This window comes from Oryctolagus cuniculus, chromosome 4 (genome assembly GCF_051225735.1).
Source record: "Oryctolagus cuniculus isolate XC-2025 breed Fujian yellow rabbit chromosome 4, ASM5122573v1, whole genome shotgun sequence".
In the NCBI taxonomy this organism is placed as follows: Eukaryota; Metazoa; Chordata; class Mammalia; order Lagomorpha; family Leporidae; genus Oryctolagus; species Oryctolagus cuniculus.
Genome location: NC_142870.1, coordinates 161,563,576 through 161,590,647, shown reverse-complemented (window position 1 = coordinate 161,590,647; position 27,072 = coordinate 161,563,576). Strand labels below are relative to the sequence as shown.

The window sequence follows — 27,072 nt, the reverse complement described above, 5'->3', positions numbered from 1 at the left end:
CATGTGTCAAGAGCTGTCATTTTCAACGTGTGCACAGTTTTACTGAACGGTGGGGTCCTCATTGCCCCGTCTGCCATTGAATTCAGCAGCAAGTGTTCAGCAAGAACAATCTCATCCTATTGTGAGTACTCTAAGAGAGTGTTTCCTCTTTGGGCTTGGAATGTCCCCACATAGCAGGAAACACTCTGAACCTGTATCCTGACTTGAGACTCACAGGGCTCTACGGTGGGAAGGGACCCTGCTGCTCAGCTGGAGTCGGTCTCAGGTATGGTGAGATTCCAAGAACAAGGAGCAGGAGAGAACTTGTGACTCTCATCTTTCATGCTGCGAATCTGGACACGGTACCTGGCTGCTTTCATGTCAGCACTGGCTGTCACGATCGTTAAAGAATGATAACGATCTAAGAGAGGTGTTGAAAAGATGCAGTACTGCATGAATGGCTGCAGACTTCTTGGTTCCTTTCTTCACTTCCACTGATAAATAGTCCAGAGCGAGTATCTTCTCCCTGTGCCCAGTTTTCTCCACCCCAAGAACTTCGCTCGCGTTCCACTGTATCTCACAGCACACAGCTTTCGGATCTCACACCATCCTGGGTCACCTGTTTTTGGATAATGCTCAGTTCTGGATAAGTTCCCTCTTAAGATGGAGAGCTCCGAACACGTTTCAAGATGTGCTCTGACCAGCTCCGTATACAGTGGGTTACCGAAGTGTTTTGTGACCTGACGGATCAAGCATTCAGAGGGAAGACAGGCCGAGCCCAGAGCTGATTCGTGGCAAGCTGCAGTGGGCAGGTCCCCAGTTCAGGTCTTCCCCAGCGGGCACTTCCAGTTAAGTCTGAATCAGGACTTGATAAACATCTCTATTAAACACTTCCACTTAGACTCTCTTCGGCCTCGGTGGTCCTTACCACCCTAAATGCTCTTTACCAAGAACACAGCTTTTGTAAAATGAGAAACTCACTGCTGTTGCTTGTTGGGCCACCAGGCCTGGATACCATTTGTCACCTGCCACATCACCCAGCTGGGCTACATACTCTACCAGGGGACTCCACGGTCGCTGACCTACATTCGGACAGGACTGAAGTTGGTTAGAAGCCACAAATACAAAAAGCACAACTTGCTTCCCAAAGTGAGCCAGGCCTTGAAAACAACACAGTAAACAAAATCAGGTAAGTATCAGGCTCTAAATATAGAGCTAAGCCTCCTCCAAATTGGACATCCTGTGGCTTACACTAAAACATCGTCAGCTGCTACTATGCTGCATATTAGAAAAATATTTAGAACTAAAACATGGTGTTTCTGCAGAGAATGTACATCAGAAAGAGGAAGAAAGCAGCAATTACTGCAGAAATCAATAAATAACCTGACAACCTCCCACTTCTCTCCAGGTGCACCAACAGCATATATTGAAAGTATTCAAAAGTCGCTGTTTCTTCCCAAGGTTATGGGAGCAGGAAGGGACATGGTGATGTTCTCTGGAAAAGTTCCATTCGGTTCACCACCAGGAAAACAAACACCCCAGAAGCTGTGGAGACCATGAACCAACACTAAAAGGATTGGGTTTGTCTAAGACCTTCCCTGGGTACTGTCTGACAATCTAGGGACTCTGAATGCTGGTCCTCTTGTATTATTCATTCCATAATTGCTGTGTTTTATTAGAAATATGATCTATTATAACCTTGAATAGAGTACATTAAATGACATTGAGAATTAGATTATTCTGATTATTAGAGAAGTGAGAAATGTGCTAAACATTTGTAAGACTGGTAATCAATCAGGGTATCCATTTGAGTGTAATAAAAATCAATCTGGAGCCAGTATGTTTAAATCTAATTTTTTAAGCATGACATTTTCCTCAGAGTTTCTTTCTAAAATGTCACCATATTCTACAATGGTGATTGATTCTGTCTCTAGGGAGAAGCACTCTCTCCAATTACTTCATCCACTGCACACAAGCCATCGTCCACTTCAAAAAAAAAAAAAAAAAGCCCAATGAATCACAGCAGTAACAATACATTTCATGGAGGAGGGGCACATATTTATGTCACTCAAGCTACAAAATCACCCAGCTTCCTTCCCTGGGCTCAGATAGATAAAATATGCTGCTCAGACCCCAATGTGACTCTTCGTTTTCCCAACAGAAATTAAGGATTTTCATCTTGGGCTTTTATTTTATCTGAGATGAAGACAAAACTACACTGGCTTATATAAAATCATTATTCCCCTTACATCTTATCAGAGAAAAAGCAAAAGATACAATGCCTTTGTCTTAATTTGCTCTTTATTTCTTCCTTCTATATATTCATCTTTCTCCCTCCTTCCCTCCCACCATCCACCCATCCACCTACCCAGCCACCCACCTATCCATCCATCCACTCACCTACCCACACACCTATCCATTCATTCACCCACCTACCCATCCATCCACCCAACCTTTAACTGCTGACTCCAGCAGAGGTCACCAAGAGACTGATCCAGCTGGGGAGATTAATGTTGTCTTTCCTTTTCTTAAGGATGTTCAAAAGTCTACAAGTGAGAAGGACTTACACACTCAGGAGAAGCCCACTGAATTGGTCCCACATTCTGTATAAATAGCACTCATCATCATCATCATCACCATCACCCAGTTTGGGCTGACTTTATGACATTCTGGTAGTTTCCTGGCCATGGTGGGTTGGGTGCCATTTATTGAGCATTTGCTAGGACCAACTACTTGACACCCATTAGCCATGTTGAACCACCAGTGGAAAGAGGACCCCTCTCATTCCTTGGCCTTGGGTTTTATTTTTCTTTCTTTCTTTTCTTTTTTTGACAGGCAGAATCCGGCGCCCCGACCGGGACTAGAACCCGGGGTGCCGGCGCTGCAGGCGGAGGATTAGCCTAGTGAGCCGCGGTGCCGGCCAGGCCTTGGGTTTTCACAAATGGACAGGTCTTTCACTATGGTGACTGTCTTGTCTCCACCTCTCTTTTATATTTCCCCAGAGAGGTGGAAGGGTCCCCTGATGGGAGGTACTTGGTGTTCTCAGTTCAGTCTTCCAGGATTTCTCATGTCTGTGTGCCTTCAGGAAAAGGCACCAGGGCCCTGTTCTCCATGACATAGAAGCCCCAAGGAGCAGGCTGTGTCCCAGGCGGAGACATTCAGGTTCGAGCCCTGCCAATCACCCGGCAGGTGCACTTATCTCATCTGGGAGTGAAGTTTCAGGAAGCCCATTAGGGCTATACTCCCAAGCCCAATCTTCTAATAAGCAAATATCTACATAAATTAATTGATACCAGTAGGAAGGAACATTATGCTGCCATTAAAACAATCTTTTCAGCCTATTTGATAGCATGGAGAAATATTCACATTGTTAGCTTAAAGAGAAATTCAGAAAAGTTTGAGTGTGTGTGTGTGTGTGTGTGTGTGTGTGTAAACAGAAAAGAAAAAAAGAAAAAACAGAATGAATCAAAATGTTCATAGGAGTGGGAGGGAGCAGGTGTTTGGTGCAAAGGTTATGACCCCTCTTGGGATGCCTCAAAGGCCAGAGTTGGGCCAATCTGAAACCAGGTGCCAGGCACTCTTCCAGGTCTCCCTTATGGTACAGCAGCCTGAGCACTTGGGCCATCTTCCACTGCCCCCCCAGGCCATCAGCAGAGAGCTGGATCAGAGGAGGAGCAGCTCGGACATGAACTGGTGCCCATATGGGATGCCGGCCCTGCAGGCAGAGGCTTAGCCTACTATGCTATGGTGCTGGCCCAATGTTAATTTTTTTTTTCATTAAAAAAGTCATTTTTGCTCTGGCATTTGTTGGGTTCTCAGGCTAGTTGGGGACCCTTGGGAAGAAGGTGCTGACATTTTGACCTCTGCCTTATGTCTGTGGCTACTCAGAGACAGGGCCTGAACACTGAGACAGAGAGGGCTGGGCTGACCACAGCCCTCCCACACCTCCCCACTCCCATGCATGTCGCAGCACCAGCTCGGCTCCACTGCTCACCCCCGTAGCCTCCTCCCAACTCTCTCTGCCTGTGTTCCCAGCCCAGCAATCAGCTGGATCCTGCATAACCCCAGTTTGTCACTCTGGATCCCAACACACCCAACGTCATCAAGCTTGGAGTAGACATCTACAGAAAGTCCCACAAAGCCCACAGAATGGGCCTTGTGCCCACGTGCTTGCTCCCCTCCAGACACAGGAGCCTCTGTGGGGGTCCCCAAACACACGGGGCACAGATCCAGCCCAGCTCCTCTGCCTGGATGCCCTGTCTCCCCCCCCCCCCTTCGCCTCCCTCCACTCCTTGCTCAGAGCTCACGGTCTCACGAGGCCTTCCTTCACAACCACACCAAGAGCTACACTCCTATTTCCCACCTTGTTTTATTCTCCTTTGCTTGTCTTCCTTGCTGTCCTCGGGTACAGAAGGGAAGCTCCTGGGGGCACAGGTCTGATGCACCGTTAGCCCTCAATGAATCTTTGCTGTTGAGGAAGGTGGTGGAAGGGGTGGGGGCATGAGCTGGGCAGGGAGCAGAGGTGCAGCTCTTCACCCACAGGCTTGGAGCTGCAGAGAGGAGCTGTGGTAGAGATGTTCTGTCTCCAGAGTCCTCATCTGGGGGCAGCCCTGCTTCTCTGTCTTCATCTGCTGCCCTCGACCGTGCTGGCTGCATGGCCAGGGCTACAGCAGGGATGAAGGGGAAGAACCTGTGACCGTGTGATCACCAGCTGGGCTGGGGGAAAATGGCTCCTTCCTTGGCAAACCACCTGCCCCCAGGTTCCTCTGCTGCTTCTGCCTTGGGAGGAGTAGATAAGAAAACCAACCACAGCGGGCTCTGAGGCCTGGCCCGAGAGCACCTGTGCGAAGCAAGAGTTCAAAGCAAGGAGTATTCTTGTCAATTAGTAGAGCCCATCACTGCCATCTTTCTAAAGAGAAAAACACAAAGTGTGCCAAGGAGAAAGTGGAGGGCAGACCAAACTGCCCAACGCTTGTCATCCTGTTTCTTGAAACCAGCGGTTCAGGGCTGTGCACCTAGTGCACCTGGGACAGCCATGGATGTTGCCATCGGCTATGACTCGGCAATCTGTCTCCATTCGGGACTTAAACCTATGCATGGCAGAGAGAAAGCCAGAGAGAAAGGCAGGTGGGAAAGCAGAAACCCTCGGAGGCTCTGTCTCCCACGTGCACCTACTGGAGCAGCACTTCGGGGAAGGGGTCAATGACCAGGCCAGACAACAACTTCACCTGTTTCCCAAACTCCAGGTGGGCAGTTAGCAATTTACCAGGACAAATAGGAAGAAGGTTCTCAGGTATCCAACTAAACCCCAGCATGAGTGTGACAAGGGACACAGTACTGAAGATGAACTAAGTAAGTCACCTTCCGGGGACTAATGAGATTTTAATGAGGGCAGCTGCTAACTTCAGTGTCAGCCCAACTAGTTTCCTGGAGTCTCCATGCACCAGGAGAACCCTGCTGGTGTCAGGGAAATGCTATGTGCTTTCGAAAGAAAAAACAGTAGCATTTTAAAAATAGCAACACAGACAATCTGCAAAGTACTGAAATTTGCAAAGAAGAAACTAAATCATAATTAATCCATGTCTCAGAAATACGCTCTATTAATATTTTTTAAAGGTTTATTTATTTGAAAGGTAGAGTTAGGGAGGGAGGGAAAGAGGGAGAGAGGGAGGGAGGGGGAGAGGGAGAGAGGGGGAGAGGGGGAGAGAGGGAGAGAGAGGGGGAGAGAGGGAGAGAGAGGGACAGGGACAGAGAGGGACAGAGAGGCAGAAAGACATATTTTCCATCTGCGGTTCATCCTCAAACGGCCTTAACAGCTGGGGCTGGGCTAGGCGGAAGCCAGGAACCTGGAGCGGGAGCTGGGAGCTTCCTCTGATCTCTCTCTTGGGTGCAGGGGCCCAAGCACTAGGGTTATGCTCTGCTGTTTTCCCAGGCACAGTAGCAGGCAGCTTTATTGGAAGTAGAGCAGCTGGGATTTGAACTGGCACCCATATGGGATGCCAGTATCGCCGGCAGTGGCTTTACGTGCTATGCCACAATGCCAGCCCCAAGCCTGGTTAATATTTTGATTTGTTTTATTCTGCTTTTCATAGCAGCAAAATGTCCCCTTCTATGGGTGTAAATTTATTTGCACAGCCATCTTTAGTTGTTACTCTTTTTTGTTATTATTAGCCATTTCATGCTAATATAAATAATGCTGCAATGAACATCTTTATATATCATTGCACACATTTTTCATTATTTCCTTAAAAACAGCAGGAAGGGAAATTTGAAGACTTGTGGCCAAGACATGGGCGGTTTCTATGTCAAGCCGGGGTCTGCCACAGGCTTGGTTGCTGCCTTGTTTGTAGGTCATGGGATGCATATTGTGGAGGGAATTTACTTCCCTCTTTCCACTCTCTCTCATCTTTGTGGGGAGCAGACAGCTCCACTCCTGCTAACCCCCACTGGCAGGGCTATTACACTCTCTGGTCGATCTGTCATTCCAGGGAACATTGCTATCGTCCATCTCACTTAGGTCAGTGCTGCCGGCTTAATGGTTCCCCATTGGGCCACAGATGACCAACGGGCGGATATAGCAACATAATCTGATTACAGGACGACCACGACCCCTCTGGCCAACCTCAGCCTGGCTTTACAAACAGCCACCCGCCCAAAAGGAGTGGATTTGCCAGGTTGCCCCTGCAGGCTGCAGAGTTATCGATGTGTTCATGGAAGGGCCATCTTGAAGCACAGACTTTAATCAGTTTCACGGCCTCATCAGACCCACTGCACGTTTGCCCTCTTTGGAGGATGCGTGTCAAGGTCAGAAGAAGTGTGGGGACATTAGGAAAGATTTCTTTCTGGCTTCATGAGCTGGTTTCTATTCACAGTGAACTTAGTGTCTTAGAAGTGCCCAGTTGGAGCTGGCGTTGTGGCAGAGGGGACTAAGCCTATAACTGTGACGTTGGCATCACAAATTAAGTGCCAGCTGCTCCACTTCTGATCCAGCTCCCTTCTAATGTGCCTGGGAAAGCAGCAGAAGATGGTCCAAAGTCTTGGGTCCCTGCCTTTCAGATGGAGTTCCAGACCTGGCCATTGTAGCTGTTCGGGGAGGAAACCAGTGGGTGGGTGGGTGGGTGGAGATCTCTCTCTCTCTCTCTCGATCTCTCTCTCCCCCAATCCCCTTGCCCTGTGCTCTGCCTTTCAACAATAAATAATTTTTTAATAAGTAGTAAGCCATTTGCTTGGACAGCTCCAAAACTCTGGGGACTTCTGGTGCCACCAGCCACATATTCATGTATGGACACAGATTCCTCCACCTTAGCACGACCGGCATTCTCAACCAGGTAATTCCTTGTCCCAAGGCCTGTCCCGGGCGCGGCAGGGTGTTTCACAGCACTCCTGGTTCTACCTGCTAGAAGCCAGTGGCACCTCCCCAGCTGTAACAACCAAAAACGTCAAGACACTGCTGGTGTTTCCTGGAGAGCAAAAACACCTGCCGTTGAGGTCCACTGGTCCCACAATTATTATAACCTTGAACTAGTGAGGACTCAGGAGTGCAGGCTTAGGAATCAGATGGTTCACACCACAACTGACTGTGCCGGCAAACCACCAATCTCTCCTTGCTCCTGACTCCTCCTCTGCAGACAGAGATCACACTATAGGCTTCACAGGGCTGTTGGAAGGAGCACGCTGGGAACTGGGTGTGACACACTGGGCGGGGCCCGAGGAAGCACTCCATGGACAGCAGTTATGCACGCCGCTGGGCGTGTTTGCAGACACACTCAGGGAAATGCTTGCGGCACAAGGACACAGGTGAGGGCAATGCGATGGCGACTTGTTCAGAAAGGACCGCACACACAATTGCAAGGCTTCATTATATCACATTTTGTATTTTGGCTGAATTCCAGCTGTCTCGAGTCATTCTTAGATGAATTAAGACCCAGCTGAACTGAACAGCGCTTAATCTTAGAGTTGGAGGGGAGAGTCCTGGGTGTCTGTTTCTCCACCCTACCATCACTCTAATTTCCTTTGGGAAAATGACCAAGGATCATATAAAATGTTTGTTCAGGCTCAGCAACAGAAGCACAATGATTCCAGCTGCATCTCTGGTTCACTCTGTCTTCTTATCTCTCTGACCTTGTCATCTTCCACCCTCTGTTTAACTCTGCTCCGGCTACTCTGGCCTCCTGGCCTCCTGCAGGCAGCTCCCCACCACAGGGCCCTTGCACCTACAGTCTCTCATGGCTGGAAGGCTCTTCCCTGTACATCTACATGGTCACTCCCTCACCTCCAGGTCTCCACTCAGCACACGGACAGAGACTCCTTCCGGACGTCCTGTCTACACCAGTCAGAACTCTCGCATGCCACTTGCTTTTTCTTCTAGCCTCTTCTCTATTTAGTATTAGCATCTGTCATTAATTAACTTAGTACGTACTTTTTATATATTGTCAGTCTACTACCACCAGAAAGGCATCTAAAATGCACGGATTTGTGTTAGGTTTTGTGTTATATGTCCGGTGCAGAAAACACTGCCCGGCACACAGTAGGCATACAGCAAACATGGATGGGGTGAATGAGTGGATGAACGAGGCTGAGTCTGAAAGTTTTCCTTTTGTGTCATCTTGCAGAGATCAACAACATCAGAAGCACTAACGGAAGAGTCCTCTTTTGACTTCCCAGGTACGTACTTGAGTTTAGCCGAGGTCAAAAGCAGAGTGTGTAGCTGGAGGTGTCTAGGCTGTGCCCCGTACCAGCCATGGCAGCGTTCTCTATAGAACTGCCTCCTGTTTCTCTGATCCCATCACAAAACCCCTTACCCTAGCATTTTATGCCTTCATGTTTAGCAAACGAGGTTGGATTAGGAAAGATTATCTGTAAAAATAGTCAATGGCCATATACATTTTCAGCCTTTATAAAAATCCTTAGCTCCTGGGGCCAGCACTGTGGTGTAGTAGGTTAGGCCTCCTCTTGCGATGCTGGCATCCCATATGGATACTGGTTCAGGTCCTGGCTGCTCTGCTTCTGATCTAGTTCTCTGCTAATGTGCCTGGGAAAGCAGCAGAAGCTGGCCCAAGTTCTTGAGCCTGGCATCCAGGTGGGAGACCTGGAAGAAGCTCCTGGCTCCTGGCTTTGGCCTGGCCCAGCTTTGGCTCTTGTGGCCATTTGGGGAGTGAACCAATGGATGGAAGATCTCTTTCTGGCTCTGTCTCTGTCTCTCTCTCCCTGTCCCTCTCCCTCCATTTCTCTCTCTGCCTCTCCCTCTTTCAAGCAAATAAATCTTTATTTAAAAAGTAAAAGGCAGGCCAGCGTTGTGGCTCACTAGGCTAATCCTCCACCTAGTGGCGCCGGCACACCGGGTTCTAGTCCCGGTCGGGGCACCGGATTCTGTCCCGGTTGCCCCTCTTCCAGGCCAGCTCTCTGCTGTGGCCAGGGAGTGCAGTGGAGGATGGCCCAGGTACTTGGGCCCTGCACCCCATGGGAGACCAGGAAAAGCACCTGGCTCCTGCCATCGGATCAGCGCGGTGCGCCGGCCGCAGCGTGCTGGCCGCGGCAGCCATTGGAGGGTGAACCAACGGCAAAGGAAGACCTTTCTCTCTGTCTCTCTCTCTCACTGTCCACTCTGCCTGTCAAAAATAAATAAATAAATAAATAAATAAATAAATACAGCTATAAAAAAGTAAAAGGCATAGCTACATTCAGCCATCCTTCCTGCTTCCTGCCTTCTCTCCCTTCCTTTCGTTTTTTTCCTTCCATGATAGTTTATTTGACAAACGTGTTTTGTTGTTGGCTGTGCCCAGGTCGGGGTGAATAACCACCTTGCACATACCGCATTCCAGGGCCCTCCTCTGGTGCCATGGTGGTGGCCACAGAGGGGCCGGGGGTCTGTGGAGGATGAGGTCAAGTTCAGATCCTAGGAGATAGGATCAGACGAGGGTGTGAGCAGGAAGAAGTTTTTAGAAGCAGCACTGACTGTTACACACTGAGGAGTCACAATAGGCCGTGACGAGGAGCCGAGGGATGGGGCTGATGACCTGGAAACCAGTCCCCTACATACTCAGGCTCTTGACTGTGTAAGCAGAATTGTTCATGACTCCAAGCCAAACTCTCCTCTTCTAACAGTCAAGGAGACCCCCTAGTCACTTGTGAAGTCTGGATAGCACTTTTTTTGCAAGGTGATGCCTAAGGAAGAGTTCTGAGCAAAATCTCCTGCAGACAGAGCTAGCGCCATTTAACCATTCACGAAACAGGTGCCCAGGGCTGCTCAAGGGACTGGGGAAGCAGACACAAACAAATGGACAAAAACCTGTGTCTTTATGTCTGCTCACCTGCAATGGCCAGGGGAAATCAGAAAGGAGTGGTCAAAGAGAGGAGAGAATCAGGAGGTTGAGTAGCCGTGGGTGAGGGGAGATATTTTCAAGGGCCTGAGAGCCCAAGGCAGGCTGGAGCCTAAGGAAGGGGAGGTAGTCAAGGTCAACAGTATGTCAAGGAGTTGTTGACTCAGCTCAAGGGTCAGCAAACTGGGAGTAAATCTGTCAAGCTTGTGGGCCGTACAGTCTCTGTCCCAATTCCAGCAGGAGTTTGCATCCACTCTGTCTCCTACCATGGGGAAGAAATACTTGAAAAAACAACTGTGTCTCTACTGGACGTGCACCAACTCTTGTTCTTGTCACTGTTCCTTAAAAAACACAGTACAGCAGCAGCTTAGGTAGCACTCACATTGCATTAGACATCGTAAGTAATCTAGAGGTGACTTCAAGTTCAATGGGAAGATGTGTGGAAGACACACACAACTACTATGCTGTCTTTGCTTTCTTTAAAAAAGACTTAATAATTTGAAAGGGAGGCATGGAGGAAGGGAGAGGCAGAAGGAGCGAGGGAGACACAGAGGGTAGAGGTAGACAGAGTCCTTCCATACTCACCAAATGCCCACAATGGCCAGAGCTGGGCCAGGCCCAAGCCAGGAGCAAGGGACTCCATTTGGATCTCATGTGGGCGGCAGAGACCCAAGTACTGGTGCCAGCATCTGGTGACTCCTGGGAATATCAGCAGGCAGCTGGAGCAGCAGGGGCTCGATCTGCCACTCTGATAAAGGGTGTGGGTGTCCCAAGCAGCGCTTCAACCCTCTGCACCACAACTCTGTCCTTTTCCATAAGGGACTTGAGCACGCAGGCTGCTGGAACCAATTCTGGGTAGATTCTGAGTGGCCCCCAGTCTTAAGTCTGTGCTGGGAAAGCAGCCAGAGACAATGAGTGGAAATCACCAGGCATGGCTGTGTTCCAACCAAATTACAGAAACAGGGGATCAGGACATCATGGTGGTGTGCTCCAGCTGCACTTGGGATGTCTACATGCCATACTGCAGTATTTGAGATTGAGCACCACCTCTGCTTCCAATTCAACTTCCTGCTAATGTGCCTGCGAGGCAGGTTATAGCCCAAGTACTACGGTTCCTGCCACCATGTGGGAGACCTGGATGGAGTTCCTGGCTCGTGGCTTTGGCCTGGCCCAGTGCTGGGTATTGCAGGACTTTAAGATTCTGGGAGTAAACCAGTAATTGGAATCTCTCTCTCTCTCTCTCTCTCTCTGATGATGCCTTTAGAATGAGTTTAATTAATTTTAAAAAACAAGTGACCAGCTGGATTTGGCCTGCTGGCTGTAGGCTAGGGTTCACCGACCTCTGATTTAGATGAACTCAAAAAAATCTTTTACTATTCTTTCCTCAGTGGCTCAGTGGCTGGGGTGGAGGCTGGTGGTCAAGGAGTGGGTCCTGAGCGAGCCAGGAGGCTGCTAGGGAGTGAGGTCCCACTGGGACTGGGTGCACGGCTGTAGCCGACACTGGCAGGTGGTCAGGGTACCTCTCTTGTTAATATTTTGCATTGCTATTTTCTTGATTCCAAAAAAATCATACATGCTCATTATAACATGGGAAACAATTAACGTGTATGGGGATCTCCCTTGCACTCCCCCATCCCAGCCTCCTGAAGCCACCCACGGTACACGTCTGGAGCGGCTCTGGGAGGCAGAGACCAAGGCGTCGGGTTGGGATGCTGCATCCGTCCTACAGACACACAGTCTGATGCTAGGAAAAGCGATGTCCCCAAGTTCACAGCAGAGAGGCCCCGGTAAGTCTAAACACGGGAAGGGTCGCGAGGGGGACACTTACAATGAAGTGTCTACTCATGGGGCGTACTGGTCAACTCAGATTCCAGAGAGTTCAGCTAGCTGGGATTTAGTCAGCTGGCTACACACACCCTGAGGTGCGGACCACAGAGCTGTGGCCTCCTGAGGCTCTGAGAGTCCAGATCAAATGAACTGGGGAAGATTAAGAGGCCCAAACTGCTTTCCTTCCACAGAGCACGACTTCTTCTCAAAATATCTGACAGGATTAGATGGTAAAGCAATATCCCACTGCCTGGCTTGCAGCATGTTTGGCTGAACACTGTGTGAAGGAAGGAATCAGATCAACTCCTAAATGAGTGGGCCTGGGGACGGGCAATTGGCACAACAGCGAAGATGCCACTTGGGATGCCCGTATCCCACATCGTAGTGTCTTGGTTCACGTCCTGCTTCCTCATCCAGTTCTGGCTTCCTGGTAACGTGCACTCCAGGAGCCACAGGAGATGACTCAAGTACTTAGGTCCTGACACCCAGGTGGGAGACCTGGTCGGAGTTGCAGGCTCCCAGCTTTAGCTTAGCCCAACCCTGGCAGTTGTGGGCATTTGGGGCGTGAGTCAGCAGACTGAAGATGCTCTCTCTCTGTCTCTCACTCTGCCTTTCAAATAAATAACAAATAAATCGGTGGATCAAGCAACTAAACAAAAAATAAATCCAGTGTAAGGTGCAAAATAGATAATATGGTCTTAGGTTGCATAAGGAATACAGTGTGTGGACTGAAGGGGATGATGATCATTTTCATACATTATAGACAGTTCACATTTGGAATGTCACATTTCATTAATAGAACTCCCCTATTCTAGGATGAACGCTGACTAAAGAGAAGACAGCGTGGCCAGGAGATGTGAATTGGGGTGGGGCATTCTTAAAGCCATACAGCATAAGGAATCATTGGAAAAACCAGGGGTGCTTGGCTTGGGATGGAGGAAGAAGACTCAGGAGGGTTATAAATTACCAAATATTGGGATTTATCCTCAGTATCTTAAGAAGGTAGATACGAGGGGATATGAAGTTCATAGAAAAATAGGATGCACAGATACATTTATCTTGATGCAAAAAAATTCTGGAATTCATGCATGCAAGGGGCCTTCAAAAGATTCACGGAAAATGAGAATTATAAAAATACTATGTATTCTTTTCCCTTTTTTTTGCATCAAAGTAAACTTACCTTGTCATTCCATTTTTTTTCCATGAATGCTTTGAAGTACCCTTGTATAGGACCACTAAGTAGGTGTTAGGAAGGCAGAGGTGGGTAAGACGTGACAAAGAACTTGCTGATCATCCCTGCTGCCCTAAGACTGTCTGCTGCAGTACACCCTTCCCTTGGTGCCTGGGCTGCCAGCCAGCCTGCTCCCTGTCAGGGGACTCAGCGATTTCTTTGGAAAGCACAGAAAACTGGCCAGGCTGCTGGGGTCTACATAGGGCACTGAATTGGGAGGACTCAAAATGTCATGAAAGGTTATCATTTGAAATGAATCGCACACAGAGGTAACTCCTAAAAAAAAAAAAAAAAAGCGTAGGCAAGAAGAGGAATTCACTGTCACTCGTCCACGATTAGCAGAGTGACATTCTAGAAAAGAGCTGGCTTCCAGGTCAGAAGAACAAAAACGTGACATCGGCCGCTTCTATCTTTCAGCCCGGGTTTACCTGTGAGGCGGGACTTCATTCACAGTGCCCATCTCCCTCCTAGAAGCAGACAGCATGGCGGAGGTAGCGGATGCTGCACAGGCGCCCTCAACCCCTGCGGGGAGGCCCAGGACTGCTGTTGTTTTCCTTTCCAGGCTATCACGGACAAAGATGTTCACCAGATACAGCGAAGAGGAACTCAGGAAAGCGGGATGCTGCTGGCAAGCTGCGGCACTGTCAGATTGCTCCAAGCCCCTGGCTGCTGGCTCCCAACTCCGTCCCCACTTCGTCAGGCCTGGGAACAAGCACGCTGTGGGCCACCCTCCGCGTAGCCCCACGATGTTGAGGATGCTATTCTGACCAGCACTGCCGTAACGTTAAGGCAGCTACAGAACCACAATGACGACATATCTACAGCCATGATAAGAAGACAGAATTCCACATGATGGTGTGTAATGAAAAGGCCCCCTTTCTCTCCTGCTAACTATATGGGTATAAAGACTTATTGGGGCCGGTGCCACGGCTCACTAGGCTAATCCTCCGCCTTGCGGCGCAGGCACACCAGGTTCTAGTCCCGGTCGGGGCACCGGATTCTGTCCCGGTTGCCCCTCTTCCAGGCCAGCTCTCTGCTGTGGCCAGGGAGTGCAGTGGAGGAGGCAGGGAGTGCACTTGGGCCCTGCACCCCATGGGAGACCAGGATAAGTACCTGGCTCCCGCCATCGGATCAGCGCAGTGCGCTGGCTGCAGCACGCTGGCCACGGTGGCCATTGGAGGGTGAACCAACAACAAGGGAAGACCTTTCTCTCTGTCTCTCTCTCTCACTGTCCACTCTGCCTGTCAAAAAAAAAAAAAAAAAAAAAAAAAAAAAGACTTATTGGGCCCAATTAGGGCAACAAGAAAGTTCCATAATTTATTAATCATGAAATGAGTTGAAGCCTCCCATCCTGTCAAATGGATTCTGATCTTTCTGGACACACACTAGTGGCACTGGCAATTTAATTTAAAGTCCTTTCATTGTCAAAGAGGTTGAACTGATTTAGTGTTTGATAAAATAGTCAAAAAGACAGCCACTTGTTACTGGGAAATACCATTTATTTTTTAAAAGTGCAGGATAAAAAGGTTTTCCCTGTTCACGTTGAATCCAAGAGATTACTTGGAGGCCTTTGAAACTTCCAGAGACAATGCCCTGGACACAAGGGACTCTGTGTCTACAAAGCGAAGAGGCAGCAGTTTGCACAGAGTTAACTCAATAAAATAACACTTTCTACTTGGATAAACTGACCTAGATTTCCTGACTTCGACGCAGAAACAAAACAGGCAGGCAGAGATCTTGGGAGCTGTCCATGCGGAGAGCAGAGGGGTGGGCAACCAGGACTGGGGGAGGGCCAGGGTGGAGCGCTTTCTTCGCCTGGTTATAATGAAGACTTTCATCCTCAGCTTTGTGAACGGAGAGGGTCTCATAGTTCAAGCGACAGCATGAGTCAGAGCCGGGCTAACGGACGACAGCCTCGCTCTACGGAGGCGCTGCAGAAACACAGTCTTGGCAGCATTTCCCCACCACTGCACAGACATTTGCATGGTGAGGACCCAAGGGAGCCACACACAGCCCGGCAGTAGCCTCCGTCTCCACCTGCACATGGGCATTGTGCCACCAGCTGTGTTAACAGAATCCGCGGTGAGGGCGGGGCGAGTCAGGATACGGATGGGGAATGCAGAGGACCAGCAGTCGATGGTGCATGAGTATGTGCACACACAGAGGACAGCACACAGTGTGCACACACACAGACAGCACATGCAGTGTGTGCACACACACAGGACAGCACATGCAGAGTGTGCACACACACACACAGGACAGCACACACAGAGTGTGCACACACACACACAGGACAGCACACACAGAGTGTGCACACACACAGACAGCACAGAGTGTGCACACACACAGACAGCACACGCAGAGTGTGCACACAGAGGATAGCACACGCAGGACTGTGCACACACAGAGGACAGCACACGCAGGGTGTGCACACAGAGGATAGCACATGCAGAGTGCACACACAGAGGACAGCACAGAGTGTGCACACACACACACAGGACAGCACATGCAGGGTGTGCACACAGAGCATAGCACACGCAGAGTGTGCACACACACTGAGGACAGCACAGAGTGTACACACACACACACAGGACAGCACACTTACAGTGCGCACACAGAGGACAGCACAGAGTGTGCACACACACAGGACAGCACATGCAGAGTGTGCACACAGAGGATAGCACACGCAGGACTGTGCACACACACAGGACAGCACACGCAGAGTGTGCACACACACAGGACAGCTCAGAGTGTGCACACACACTGAGGACAGCACATGCAGAGTGTGCACACATACACACACAGGACAGCTCAGAGTGTGCACACACACTGAGGACAGCACATGCAGAGTGTGCACACACACTGAGGACAGCACACACACTGAGGACAGCACACGCAGAGTGTACACACACACTGAGGACAGCACACACAGAGTGTGCACACACAGGACAGCACATGCAGAGTGTACACACACACTGAGGACAGCACACACAGAGTGTGCACACACACACAGGACAGCACATGCAGAGTGTGCACACACAGGACAGCACACTCAGAGTGTGCACACACACACAGGACAGCACACACAGAGTGTGCACACACACACAGGACAGCACACTCAGAGTGTGCACACACACACAGGACAGCACACGCAGAGTGTGCACATACACAGGACAGCACAGAGTGTACACACACAGGACAGCACACGCAGAGTGTGCACATACACAGGACAGCACAGAGTGTACACACACACAGGACAGCACACGCAGAGTGTGCACACACGGCCGCTCCTCAACTGCAGGGTAAGGCAATCCCGGGGGAGGAACCACATGCAGTCGCAGTGATTTACAAGAACGTAAGCTCGCATTACTCAATTAGCTTGGCATGACTTGAAAGCACTCAACGGCCCTTTCCAGATGCTTCTGTTTTCAGCCGCTTCCTGTCAGCAGGCCTCTCCTGACTGGCCTTTCCACTGGGCCACAGCCCTTGTCCAACTCCCTCCATCCCTATAGGTCTGGGGTCTTGTTTTGACTCAGGTCCAAGTCACCCCTTCTAGCCTCCAACCCTGGCAGGACCCCCTCAGCAATCTGCAGAGAAACCCCCCCCCCCCCAAAAAAAACACCCCCCTGGACAACTTTCTGAGCTGGATGCTCCTCAGGGAGACCGGCTCGGTTTCCTGTGTGTGTGTGAGATTCTGAGAATTTCGTCTCTTCCTCCATTTCTCTGAACTGGATCTGCCATCTTGCTGAGCACACTGTGGGTTGATTGTCTTTCTCAACCCAAAATTTTGCTGGAAAACTCCCCAACTTTCTAGGGTTTCTGTTTCTTGTTTAATGATGCCTCCCTCCCTCCCCGATGGCTCCGAGCGCTCCTAGGAACTCCCCAACACTTCCCTGGGCGACCTCAGCCCATGCCCTCACCACTGACTTTCTGGGAGGTGACTGCTCTTCGAAATACCAGCGGTGTTTGCTGTGGCAGCACACCACATCTGCCTTTCATTTTCCTCCGGAGTCCAGTGTGTGTTGCTGTAACAGATGAATTCCCCCAGATCCCAGCGATGACAATCTCTGGATTGTTTGTTTGTTTTCTGAAACCGCAAATCTTATCTAGTTTTCCTGTCTACTTTCCGAGGGATGGTTCGACTCAGAACATTTTTTTCCTTCCCCAAATATCTCAGCTGCATTTTGTCTTTTTGTTTCCTATGTGGGCTTCACTGTTTGGGTAGCTTCTGGGGGTGGGAATGAATGGGCATAACCAAGCTTCCCCTCCAGCCTTGAGGAAACTGAACCTGCTACGTGTTCTCACACACTTACGTTAAAATCCTTTATTCCAGCGGGAAGTTGGCATGACACAGGCAATTGGCCCAGACTGGAAATCTGTAGACCATGGTTTCTAGGCCTGGCTCTTCGTCTGACAAACTGTGTGACTTTTAAAAGGTCTCTTAGAGGTGGGCATGGTGGCACGGAGGGTCACGCCACTTGCAGCGCCAGCATCCCATATCTGAACACGCATTTGAGTCTGGCTGCTCAGCTTCTGATATAGTGTTCTGCTGATGCACCTGGGAAAGCAGTGGAGGATGACCCAAGTACTTGGATCTCCCACGTGGGAGACCAGGATGGATTTCCTGGCTCCTAGCTTGGGTCTCTCCTAGAGCTGGCTATTACAGTCATTTGGGTAATGAAGCAGAGAGAGATTGAGGGAAATTTCTCTTTCAAACAAACAGAAAAAGTCACTTAACCACTCTTAGTTCTTATCCTTAAAATGAGATCGGAAGCCTTTTCTGTCTCCATCAAATAGAGAGGTTCTACTGAAGATATTTTGAACAGTGAAACAGGTGGGAAGAAAGTGCTGCTCAGTATAGTCGTAGGTGAAGGAAGACGGGGGACCCTGGGATCGCTGTCGGCACCCTCATTGCCCTCCTTACTTTTACAGCTGGTCTTCTCCGTGTTCAGCACTCTTGAAAATACTGCTGTGAGGGCTGGCGCTGTGGCACAGTGGGTTAACACCCTGGCCTGAAGCGCTGGCATCCCATATGGGTGCCGGTTCTAGTCCCAGCTGCTCTTCTTCCAATCCAGCTCTCTGCTATGGCCTGGGATAGCAGAAGATGGCCCAAGTCCTTGGGCACCTGAACCCCCATGGGAGACCTGTAAGAAGCTTCTGGCTTTGGATCAGCAAAGCTCCGGCCATTGCAGCCAACTGGGGAGTGAACCATTGGATGGAAGACTTCTCTCTCTGTCTCTACCTCTCTCTATAACTCTGTCTTTCAAATAAATAAGATAAATCTTAAAAAAAAGAAAATACTACTGTGTACAAGTGCATTCAATTTGTACGCAATCTGTTGTAGAAGGAATTCCTAGTCTCTTCTGCCTGAGAGGTAAGGACACTGAGGCAGGGAGAAATTATTTGTATGAGGCCATGTGACCAGCAGGTGGTGGAGCCAGGGGCTGAATTAGGTTGTGTTCCTAAACACCAGCCAATACTGCTCCAACTTCATCCCAAGAAAGTGGCCACTGACTCCACCCAAGAGATTCCAGACTCAGAACTCAATACTTGTCAGGAACAAAAGAAATTAAAAAAAGGAACAATTTCTAAAATTGCTGACTCAAAGCTCTGGAAATTAAGGAACTCATAGAACATTCAGCTGTTTGGCTGGCAGCTGAACGAAAACCAAGCCTGGGGGGTTGGGGTGGGGTGGGTGTTTGGTGCTGTGGTTCGCACACTACTTGGGATGTCCACACCCCCACACTGGAGTGCCTGGGTTCAAGCCCTGGCTCCTGTCCCGGGGCAACTTCCTGCTAACTGTACTCTGGGAAGCAGCCGACAATGCTCAAGCACTTGGGTCGCTGGGTTCCAGACTCCTGGCTGCTGCAGGCACTCGGGGACTGAATCAGTGGTCACAGGATCTCTCTCCGTCTCTCTCCAATAAATAAAAATTAAACAATGACAGCAGCAAAAACGCCAAGCCTCCAACCCTGCTGCTTTTCTTCCACAGGAAACCTGACCCTGATTAGTGCTGCCGCCTCTACACTGCCTCATTTATACAATAAACCCAATCTGCTTCATTCTGTTTTACCCCGGCCTCTCGGATACCTTGATCGTTTCATATCCGCTCTGCAGGCTATGGTGTAGGCTTCAGAGTGTCACAGCCGGGGGCTCCTGAAGGAAGCATCACAGAAGCTTCCTGGGCAGCCTCAGCCACCCCACCAGCAGAGGCAAAAGTTTCTCCCGCTGGTCAGTGCATTGGCCACCCCACATTCAGTGGACCTTCTAAAGATGACCAACCCAAGGCCAGCACGCAAGGGCTCTGCACGAAACTCAAACTCAGAGTGAGCCTAGATGTGATTTGAAAAGTTTTCTCTGAAGTGGCCTGTTCCAAGAAAGTCGTTATCCAAGCAGATGTGCCCAGCCAACACTGGGCCAGAGGGGCCTGGGAAAGTCACCCATCAGGCACCTGGCGGGCAGAGCAGAAAAAATCATGTGACACTGCTGCAGGGTATGTGAGGCACTGTCCTTTCCTTGCTTTAACTAAAGTATGAAAAAGAGTAGCTTCAGGTCGGCATGGTGGCATAGTGGGTGAAGATGCCACCTGTGATGCTGGCATCCCATGTGGGCACCAGTTCAAGTCCTGGCTGCTCCACTTCTAAGCCAGCTCCCTATTAATGTGCCTGGGAAAGCTGCAGAAGATGGCCCAAATCCTTGGGCCCCTGCACCTGGCTTTGGCCTGCCTAAGCCCTGGCTGTTGTGGTCATCTGGGGATTGAACCAATAGATAGTGAAACTGAAGACTCATTAATAACGGCAACAACAGTTAAGATTTATTGAGTTTATCAACTCCTAGGTACCAGGCACCGGAACACTGTGTACAAGGCCCCATACAGTGTCCCCTGTCTTAAAGGAAGGGACTAGAATTCCAACTAGAATTCTAACTACAAATGCTCTTGGTTATATTCTCAAGGTCTTAGGTCAGCAGATGGCAAAGCTGCATTTCCAGGTAGTCTGGACCGAGTCTGAAGTCTATACATTCATAGGTTAATTTTCTGATGATTCGTTATTAACAAAGAAACCCAACACGTAGGTCTACAGGGAGTTACAGCTCAGTTGTGCTAAGCATAAGCAGGGGGCTTCTTCAGGGGGCATGTGGCGAGAGCATATCGTAAACTGTGTTATGTGGCAGCTGTGAGCACCCCTTCACCTGGCTTTCATGGAAGAACTCCAAGAAGCCACAGAGGAACAGCGAGAGTCCCATTGTGAGTCAGTGTCCCTAATACAAGAGAAAACCGAGGTTTTAAGTGAAGATTAATGGTAGGAAATAAAGCATTTAATTTTTCCCAGGAGTTCAGATTTCTTTAGATCATGCTCTCAACAATGTAACTTAATAACTTATTTTTACAGATAGCTTCCACATTTAATTCAAACCTTGTAATTGGCTCTCTTCATTCATTTAGCATTGTCTAATAGAATCCTATGGGTTACTTTTTGGTTTGCCTACAAATTGTTTTACAATTTCTACAAATGATCGAGGATAATGAAAGTAACAAAGTACAAAGCTCGACATATCATTTGCAAAGCATTTTATTTACTTTAAATTTTTTGCTTACTTTATTTGAGAGGCAGAGATAGGCAGACAGATAGTACTACCTCAATGCTTAGAAACCGGGAACTCAATCCGTGTCTCAATCCAATGCCAGCTCAAGTCCCAGCTGCTCTGCTTCTAATTCAGCTCCCTGCTGATGCACCTGGGAAGACAGCACAGGATGGCTCAAGTACTTGGGCCCCTGCTACCCACCTGGGAGACCAGGATAGTGTTCCCGGCTCCAGGCTTCAGTTTGGCACAGTCCCGGCCATTGTAGCCATTTGGGAAATGAACCAGTAAGTGGAAGACCTCCCTTTCTCTCTCTTTCCCTATATTTTTCAAAGAAATAAAATAAGTCTTTAAAAAAATAGAGAAAAGCTTTCCTTTTTAACAAAGAGTTTTTTGTTAGTGTGCACTGACATGGTCTTTACACTAAAATCATTGTTTCTGAAAGTGAAGAGGACTGGTGTTGTGGCGCAACAGGTGAGGTTGCCACTTATGTCACCAGCATCACACGGGAATGTCGGTTCACATGCCAGCTGCTCCACTTCCCATCCAGCTCCCTGCTGACGTGCTGGAAAGCAGTGGGAGATGGCCGAGTAGTTGGTCCCCTGCTAACCATTTGGGAGACCACTTCCTGGCTCCTGGCTTTGGCCTAGCTCAGGCCTGGCTGCTGTGACCATTTGGAAATGAACCAGAGGATGGAAGGTCTCTCTAGGTCACTCTGCCTTTCAAATGAACAAACAGATAAATCTTTTTAAAAAGTGAAGGCAGCTGTTGTCTCATTTTTACCAAGATTTATCATTTCATAAAGAACTCTCTTTTGTGGCTGGTGCTGTGGCAAAGTTGGTAAAGCCATCGCCTGCAGTGCTGGCATCCCATAGGGGCACCGATTCAAGTCCTGGCTGCTCCACTTCTGATCCAGCTCTCTGCTATGGCCTGGGAACGCAGTAGAAGATGACCCAAGTCCTTGGGCCCCTGCACCTGTGTGGGAGACCCGGAAGAAGCTCCTGGCTCCTGGCTTTGGATCAGTGCAGCTCTAGCTGTTGCAGTCATTTGGAGAGAGAACCAGTGGATGAAAGCACTCTCTTGCTCTTGCTCTCTCTCGCTCTGCCTCTGTAACACTGCCTTTCAAATAAATAAAGAAATCTTTAAAAATAAAAATTGTCTTTACTCATGAGCTGCACCCAGTGTTAATAGGAAATTTGGCATGTCCTCGGTGCTGCCTGCCACCTAGCGTCAGCATGTTGAAATTGCAAGCATAGGACCAAGACAGACATGCAGACGCCAGGCTCTGAAGTGAGGGGTGGGAAACGTCCCAGAGAGCAAGACCTTTCCTTCCCAAAATGCCGGGTTGCATTCCTTGGGAAGAATTCCCTCATCTTTTGGCTCAGTGTCTGGGCCACTCCCCACAAAGAATGAAGTTCAGTTCTCGTGTTGGAGATGAGCGCAGGAAGCCTTGCTGGGGCTCGGGCCATTTGTTACTAACCTTGGAGCTGCATCTTCAGCTCCTCTTCCTGGATGCTAGCCAGAGAGCTTTGCTAACCAGACCAGTTGGTCAAGCTTTTCCACATAATTGATGACAGATTTCAAACATACATTGCTCCTGGGAGGCAAAGTGCCCCCAAAATAAAATAAATTATTACCCGGGAGAGACTGCAAGCTTCTAACATGCGTTTCTCTCTTTTGCTTTGGGGGAAAGGGTCTCATAATAGGAGACATTTCTTTTAAACTAAAAAATGTTATTTGTTTTTGAGCCGCTCCACCCCGTACTCCCCCCCTCGCTCCCCCCTCCACTGTTAATAACATCTGATCTTACATTTAAGCAGGAAGAAGCTGTAGCCACATGATTTAAAAAGCGTGTGTTTATGACTTGCCATGTTTAAGCACTGTTGAATAAATGTATATTGAAAACATATTTCAAGTGAGAAGCCATAATAAGGGGTTTAGGGATATTCAATATTACGCCACTAATTCATAGCACACCATAATTATGGAATGTGTAGACTTTCTAGAAGTAAATTATAATCCACCACTCGGCGAGAGCCCTCTGCAGTCTCCCTGCACAGAGTGCCACGACATTACACACTTCAGGCAAATGGATACAAAATAGAATAAATCACATTGAGAGCTGTATAGAACCATTATTTCAGCCTTAAACATTTCATTAAAACTAAACAGTTCAAAACCTCCCCTTCCCACCCCCACCTCTTAGCCTGTGTTGCATTGAAAAGGACTGAAGACCTGAACAATGTAGCTTTTCACGTTTCTGGTGGAAAGATTATTATTAATATTGCAGATTTCTTTCCAAATTTATTTGCTTTTTTAAGAGGTGGAGAAAGGGGCCGGCATCATGGCACAGCAGGTTAAGCTGTTGCCTGCAAGGTTGGCATCTCATAATCTCATATCGGAGTGCTGGTTCAAGTCCTGGCTGCTCTGCTTTTGTCCAGCTCCCTGTATGCACCTGGAAATGCAGTGGAAGATGGCCCGAGTGCTTGGGCCTCTGCACCCACACGCCAGAACTGGATGGAGTTCCTGGCTTCCGCCTGGCACAGCCCTAGCCACGGTGGCCATTAGGGATCTGAATGGATTGAAGATCTCCCTCTGTGTCAGTCTTTCAAATAAATCTAAGAATAAAAAAAGCAGTAGTGGCAGAGAGAAAGATCTTCATTCTGCTGGTTCACTTTCCAAACGCCCACAAAGGCCCCAGCTGGGGGCTGACACTGGGATCCAGGAACTCAAGCCCGATCTTCATGTGGGTAGCAGGAAACCAGTTTACCTGGGCCATCACGTGCGGCCTCCCAGGGTCAGAATCAGCTAGGAGCTGCGGTCAGGAGCCTGGCCATGTGCACAGCCCAGGCCCTTTGATGGGGGATTGGGTGTCTTCCCAGCTAGTCCAAACACCCACCCTGGAAAGATGCTTTTTTAACCAACAAAAGTAAATCCACATTTTCATTTGTGTCCCTTCTCCATAGGCCCTGAGTGGAATTAGAACATGAGCCGTTGCTCCAGTCGAATTCTGGCACTCAAATTTTCTAATGGTGGGTCACGAAGGTGGCTTTCATTTAACTGAAATGCATACCTTTTTCTTTTTCTCAAACAAAATCTCCCAACACACAAAAACCCAAAAACCTAAGTGCTTCTGGTTCAAGCAGAGATGAGCCGGGAACCTGAAGAAGTCTGTGCAGATCCTTCAGGGCACAATGGGGACACTGCTAAGCCGTCGCGAAAAGACCCTGCGTAGTCACTCAGCACCCTGACCACACACGTCCGGACACCTATGTTCCAATCCCAGCTGTTAGGCTGCTGTGCTCCACAACTTCACATACGTATGTGTGTGTGTGTGTATACGTCCACATAAATTCTTCATACACACATCTGACTTTACCCAGGAGCCCTGGCCGTCACTTGTTCAGCACGTTCTGACCTGACTTGTGCAATGCCAAAAGCTTGCATCTCCTAATCGAGGGTTTTCTGTGGCCTTGGAGCCCAAGTCACCCAGAGGTCCTGGGAATTCCCACAACTAATAACTGATACTTCCTGGGGAAAACTCTGAGGTTTACATTGTCCACTGCCTCTTGCAGTTCCCCAGATTAAATTCCACTGGTAGGGGCTGGTGCATGACAGAGCAGGCAGAGCTGCCGCTTGCCACGCCAGCATCCCACACCAGAGGGCCAGTTTTAGTCCTGGCTGCTCTGCTTCCAATCCAGCTTCCTGCTAACGCACCTGGGAATGCAGCTGAAGATGACCCAAGTATTTGCGCCCCCACCATCCCTGTGGGAGATCATGATGGAGTTCCTGGCTCCCGGCTTCAGCTTGGCCCAGAACTAGCTGTTGAAACCATTTGGGGAATGAACCCACAGATGGAAGGTATCTGCCTCCCCCTCTTCTTTGTGTCACTCTACCTCTCAAATAAATAAATCTTAAAAATAAATGTTTAGTTCCGCTTGTACACAGGGTAACTGCTTTGAAAATATACCATCATCCTTCTTTGCTTCCTCCTCTCCTTCCACTGTCAGCCCAGCATTTCTAGGGATTTTGCAAACACAAATATGCAAACAAAACAAAGCACAAACTACGTGCACTCAAATCCTTGCCTTAGCTTCTGCTTCTGGGGTGTGCAGACCTAAGTCTAGTGTGATCCTGAAACCAGGAGGCAGCACTCGCTATGAGCCGTCACTCTTCAGTTTCAGTGGAGAACTTCACTGGTTGTGTACCAAAGGGGGTAAGCATGATGATGCCCCCCTGCGACTGGGAACACGTTATGTCACGCGTCAGAGGGGAATCAAGGTTGCTCATCAGCTGCTCCTAAGGTATGATTCTGAATAACTCAGTTGAGTCCAACATGATCACAAGAGTGCTTTAAATGTGGAAGAAGTAGGCACATATCAGAGTGTTGGTTCAAGTCCTGGCTACTCCACTTGGATCCAGCTCCCTGCTAATGTGTGCCCTCGTAGGCAGCAGATGGTGGCTCAAACCTGAGTCTCTGCCTGGTCCAGCCATGGGAAGCAACCCAGTGGCTGAAAAATCTCTCCTTCTGACACTCTGCTTTTCAAATAAATACACTTTTTAAAAGAGTGGGAGATGAAGAGGGGGAGAGAAGGCGGAGCAGGGGGAGAGAAGCAGAATAAATAAATAAAAGGCTGTGTCCGGGTCTGGGGCTAATTTTGCATGGCACTGTCCAGCCTGAAGAGGGCGTGCCTGAGCCCTCGCTCATGTTGCAGCCTCGGTCCACTACAGCCCAGCAGAGCTGAAGCTAACGCAGGAAGCGGCCCTGCTGTCCCGCAGTGGCATTTAACCGACTATTTCAGAACAGTTTGACAAACTTCCTTGAACTTCCACATTGGCCAGGCCCTTTCTCCGGGATCTTGATGCCTGGCCCTGAGTCTGGCTTCCTTCCTCAACAGCCACCAGCCGTGTCCCTTCTTTTCCTTTCTCCTGGTGCCAGCGACTCAGACAGGCCCAATTAGTCAAACATCAGCATTTGGCAAGCATGCCTGGAAGGCTCTGGCCCAGCCTGTGGGGCACCTCACCCACAGCCTCCTGGCTGGTGAACAGCCTTGCTCCTGGAGCAAAAACAACGCTCATTCCACTCTGTGTGGAAGGGGCTGGGACAAAGAAACAAACAGCAAGAAATCGGGGGAAAGGCCTGTCGTCTGATGTTCATGGAGTGAGCTGCTTACTTGAGATCCAGAGAGGCAGAGATGATTCTTCACCTTCCATTCACTTTTACTCATTCAAGGAGATGGAATCACACTTGCGTTGGCTAAAGGAATGCCATTAACATTTACTCACACTCCCGAAACTCAAATGCTTGCCTTACACACAATTGTTCGCTGTTCTGTGCACCTTGTGCTTGGAAGGTTCTGGACTCAATGCTTCATGTACAACTGATGTCACAACATGCCACGGGGGTGTGCTTAGAGTCTTTTTTTTTTAAAAAAAAAATATTTTACTTATTTGAGAAGCAGAGTAACAGACAGAGAGGGAGAGCCAGAAACATCTTCCATCCACTGGTTCACTCCCCACATGGCTGCACCTGCTGGAGCTGGGCCAATCTGAAGCCAGGAGCTTCTTCTGGGTCTCCCATGTGGGTGCAGGGGCTCAAGCATTTGGGCCATACGCCACTGCTTTTCCAGGCAGAGAGGTGGATCGGAAGTGGAGCAGCCGGGACATGAACGGGATCCACGTAGGATGCAGGTGGTTTAGCCTACTATGTCACAATGCTGGCCCCTATGTTAAGGATACTCCAGTGCACAGACCACTGTGGGGCTGGACTTGAACCCAGAGCTGGCCAATTTTGAAGTCCAGTTTCTTGACATTGATCCTAAAGGGAACTGGTGTTCTTGCAAAATGCAATATCCTAGGGGCCAGCATTGTGGCACAGTGGGTTAAGCTGCTGCTTGCCATGGCATCGTCCCATATTGGAGTGCCACTTCAAATCCCAGCTGCTCTGCTTCTGGTCCAGCTTCCTGCTAATGCGCCTGAGAAGGCAGCAGGTGATTGCTCAAGTACTTGGGCCTCAATCACCTGTGGGAGACCCGGATGGAGTTCCTGGCTCCTGGCTTCAGTCTAACCAAGTCCTGGCTGTTGCGGTCATATGGGGAGTGAAACAGTGGATGGAAGATCTCTTTCTCTCCATTT

General features: G+C 49.2%; 1 protein-coding gene and 1 long non-coding RNA gene across 9 annotated transcripts in view; one reads left to right on the top strand and one right to left on the bottom strand.

Annotated features, from left to right (window-relative positions):
* Window positions 1-27,072, bottom strand: part of RARB (retinoic acid receptor beta) — a 794,145-nt gene that overhangs the window by 44,109 nt on the left and 722,964 nt on the right. The window contains exon 1 of one of the 6 annotated variants that reach the window (XM_089332322.1): window positions 4,343-4,482. The exons of the other annotated variants lie outside the window; for them this stretch is intronic. The gene's annotated coding sequence lies outside the window, so the exon portion shown is untranslated. Of the gene's footprint in view, window positions 1-4,342; window positions 4,483-27,072 lie in introns of those variants that run through there. 6 annotated transcript variants of the gene reach the window in all.
* On the top strand, window positions 5,210-14,625 carry LOC149127197 (uncharacterized). 3 transcript variants are annotated; one of them, XR_016233355.1, is made up of 5 exons: window positions 5,210-5,331; window positions 7,194-7,307; window positions 8,592-8,643; window positions 11,938-12,085; window positions 13,774-14,625. It is a non-coding gene; the product is annotated as an uncharacterized LOC149127197 (long non-coding RNA). The 3 variants fall into 3 exon arrangements; XR_016233354.1 differs by having other exon boundaries at window positions 5,222-5,331; window positions 7,214-7,307; window positions 13,919-14,625; XR_016233353.1 differs by having other exon boundaries at window positions 5,222-5,331; window positions 7,214-7,307.